This window comes from Oncorhynchus nerka, unplaced genomic scaffold (genome assembly GCF_034236695.1).
Source record: "Oncorhynchus nerka isolate Pitt River unplaced genomic scaffold, Oner_Uvic_2.0 unplaced_scaffold_3778, whole genome shotgun sequence".
Taxonomy (NCBI): Eukaryota; Metazoa; Chordata; class Actinopteri; order Salmoniformes; family Salmonidae; genus Oncorhynchus; species Oncorhynchus nerka.
In genome coordinates this window covers 12126-16075 of record NW_027037518.1, presented here as the reverse complement: position 1 = coordinate 16075, position 3950 = coordinate 12126, and the positions used below count along the sequence as shown (strand labels likewise).

Here is a 3950-nt window from a genome sequence, read left to right as displayed (position 1 = left end):
TCAGTTAAGAACAAATTCTTATTTTCAATGACGGCCTAGGAACAGTGGGTTAACTGCCTGTTCAGGGGCAGAACGACAGATTTGTACCTTGTCAGCTCGGGGATTTGAACATGCAACCTTCCAGTTACTAGTCCAACGCTCTAACCACTAGGCCACCCCGTCAGAATTTTAATCTTCAATCGTTTTACTGATGGTTTCATGTTTGATTCAGGTGTAGTTTGATTCAGGTGTAGTTTTATTCAGATCTAGTTTGATTAAGGTGTAGTTTGATTCAGGTCTAGTGTAATTCAGGCGTGTTTGATTCAGGTTAGTTTAATTCAGGTCTAGTTTAATTCAGGTCTAGTGTGATTCAGGTCTAGTTTGATTCAGGTCTAGTTTGGTTAGCCAACTTTTGGCCAGGTCTTTTTCGAACGATACATCAACTGGCGCAAGCTTGCAAAGTTATTTAACTTCTAAAACGGGACAAACAAAGGCTAGAAATTTTTATAAGTTATTCCTTTCTGACAGATAACTAGAGGCTAGCGCTGACCTGGCTGTGGTAGCTATTACTAGCTAGCATAGCTTATTTATTCACCTCAGTCGAGATGGGATGAAACATTAGCTTACGTTACTGTACATGTCTGTTACAATAGTAGCTCAGCACTGCGAATAAACACTAGTTTTTTTCCTGTTAAGTTAAACAGCAGTTACCTTGCCAGCTACATCAGTCAAATAAAGAGTAGCCAGTTTCTGCTCTGCTTGCTTTTACAACTCGGTGACAGAGCGCAACACATACACATTGAACTATGCTCAACTCTCCCATGCTGGTCAGCCAGCCTTCCCAACTTTGCCTTCACACAGCCTGTCAGCCCGCTCTGTGGTGTCCGTTTGATTTCTAACTCAGCCGGCTGAACACTCAAAACAGCCTACTCTACCCGGTGAGGAGGTGTCCACATGGTCTCTAAAGCACACCGTTGCCACCTTTTGTATCACATTGCAATGATAAAACTGGGGACAAAAATGCCATTTCAGAACGTGGGACTTGACCCCCATCCCCAGTAAAAGTTATGCCCCTGATATGAACTGTAACTCAGTAAAATCTTTGAAATTGTTGCGGGATGCGTTTCTATTTTTGTTCAGTATATTTTAACATGACTACCGTTCACTTCAGCTTGTAACACTTTATCACAGATATGATTGTGTCGCTCATGGAGATGTATTGTTTAGTAACCCAGATTGAGTGACTCAGACTAGGAGCTAGTAAAACAGGAACTGATACCATTGTAGGTCAAATATAATGGTATATTTATTAGTATTTCAGGATGTCATTGTTACTGGGTATCGTTGAACCTTTTTCCCCTTATAGGAATCTCACTCATTAAGACTTTTTCAATCCCAGAGGTTTCCTACAGGGAACCTGTATAGCACTGTAGAGGAAGGATTGAGACCTACTACTCCCGGCAACGGAACCAATGTCACCACTGATTTCTACGGCAGCGCAGACTATGACGAGGAGTACAGGGATGAACGCTGCTCCAAGACAGACGTGGTCAGGTTCGGAGCCCTCGTCACACCCATGGTCCTCTCCGTGGTCATTGTGCTAAGCCTTGTGGGTAACCTGCTGGTGCTGTTGATTCTGGCCAGGTAGGACAGTCTGATGATGAGAAATAGATCATGCATATTTTCCTCATTTTAACTTGGCTTGCTGCTCTTGTCATGTATCTTGTTTTGAGAGAGCGAGGTAACTAGTGGACCAGTCCTTGAGTAACAGGGTTGGAGTTAAAACCTCCAGGAGGGTCTCTCTCCAGGAACAGGGTTGGAGTTAAAACCTCCAGGATGGTATCTCTCCAGTAACAGGGTAGGAGTGAAAACCTACAGAAGGGTATCTCTCTTGGAAAAGGGTTGGAGAGCCTAGTTTAAACCATAACTCTTACTGTAGTCTTCATCAGGGTAGGACTATTACTGTAGTCTTCATCAGTGTTACAGGGTAGGACTATTACTGTAGTCTTCATCAGGGTTATAGGGTAGGACTATTACTGTAGTCTTCATCAGGGTTATAGGGTAGGACTAATACTCTAGTCTTCATCAGGGTTACAGGGTAGACCTACTACTGTAGTCTTCATCAGGGTAGGACTATTACTGTAGTCTTCATCAGGGTTATAGGGTAGGACTATTACTGTAGTCTTCATCAGGGTTACAGGGTAGGACTATTACTGTAGTCTTCATCAGGGTTATAGGGTAGGACTATTACTGTAGTCTTCATCAGGGTTACAGGGTAGACCTACTACTGTAGTCTTCATCAGGGTTATAGGGTAGGACTCTTACTGTAGTCTTCATCAGGGTTACAGGGTAGACCTACTACTGTAGTCTTCATCAGGGTTACAGGGTAGGACTATTACTGTAGTCTTCATCAGGGTTACAGGGTAGGACTATTACTGTAGTCTTCATCAGGGTTACAGGGTAGGACTATTACTGTAGACTTCATCAGGGTTATAGGGTAGGACTATTACTGTAGTCTTCATCAGGGTTACAAGTCAGGACTCTTACTGTAGTCTTCCTCAGGGTTATAGGGTAGGACTACTACTGTAGTCGTCATCAGGGTTTTAGGGTGTTTAAAACATTGTTGTGTTGAAAAGTGTTGTGTTTAAAACAGTGTTGTGTGTCTGCTTCTCTCCCAGGTACGAGCATCTTCGGTCACTGACAAATGCGTTCATGATGAACCTGGCGTTGTCTGACCTGGTGTTCACCTGCGGCCTCCCCTTCTGGGTCTCCTATCACCTGATTGGCTGGAGCTACGGTGACCTCACGTGTAAGGCGGTTAGCTTCCTGTTCTATGCTGGCTACTACAGCAGTGGCATCTTCCTCATCCTAATGACACTGCATCGTTACAGCCGTGCTCCACCCCTGTCTTACCTGGTGTCAGGCCCCTCCCACTCTCAGGGCACCTGGAGCGCTGTCGTATCATTTAGTCGTCTGGACCGTCAGTCTGTTAGCTGCTATGCCAGCTCTCATCTTACTACCAAGTTCATCATCACTGATTCTACTGACTTTAAAGACCCTCTGGACCCTAACAACCCTGATGGGCTAGTGACTCTAACGCCCCTAGTGGTGAACAGCGGTACTGTGAGGTTGCAGATGTCAGCTGGAGGCTGTGGGGGGTCACCACCAGCAGAACATCCTGTTCATAGTGACATTATTAGTAGTGTGTGTCTGTTACAGTCAGATTGTAGTCCGCCTCCTGAGACCCAGGGTTAGGGTTAGGCAGCCAGAGGAGGCGGCGGAGACAGGAGGAGCCACAGGACCGCCAGGCTGGTCTTCAGCCTGGTCCTGGTTTTCTTTGTGGGCTGGGCGCCGTGCAACGTGGTCATCTTCCTCAGGACGCTGGTGTATAAGAGTCAAGATGGTGGCGGTGCTGATTCATCCACAACACTATGGGGATCAGTGTGGCACCAGCACCACGTTGGACTACTCCTTCTATGTGACCAGGCTGCTGGCGTTCTCTACTGCTGTCTCAACCCTTTGTTCTCGTGTTCGTTGGGGTCAAGTTCGGAACCACCTGAAGAGAATGTTGAAGGGTTGTTGTCATAGTGTTACCGTTGTCAACAACAACAACAACAGCAGTGTTCTGTACAGGAGCAGCAGACTGACATCACAGTCCAGTGGGGAGGAGTTCTCCCTTTAAATAACAACACTGTAAACAACACCAACAATAGACACCTGAAACCCCACCTCTTTAAGGAATACCTAGGATAGGATAAAGTAATCCCTCTCACCCCCTTAAAAGATTTAGATGCACTACTGTTCCACTGGATGTCATAAGGTGAATGCACCAATTTGTAAGTCGCTCTGGATAAGAGCGTCTGCTAAATGACTTAAATGTAAAATGTAAATGTAAATAGCAGTAGTCTGTACAGGGGGAGGAGTCCAGGGGGAGGAGTCAATGTACTAGACATCACTTTCATACTAGATAT

General features: G+C 45.4%; 1 pseudogene; it reads left to right on the top strand.

Annotated features, from left to right (window-relative positions):
- The first annotated feature begins 785 nt into the window (after positions 1-785).
- On the top strand, positions 786-3737 carry LOC115115215 (chemokine XC receptor 1-like; annotated as a pseudogene).
- Positions 3738-3950: the final 213 nt, after the last annotated feature.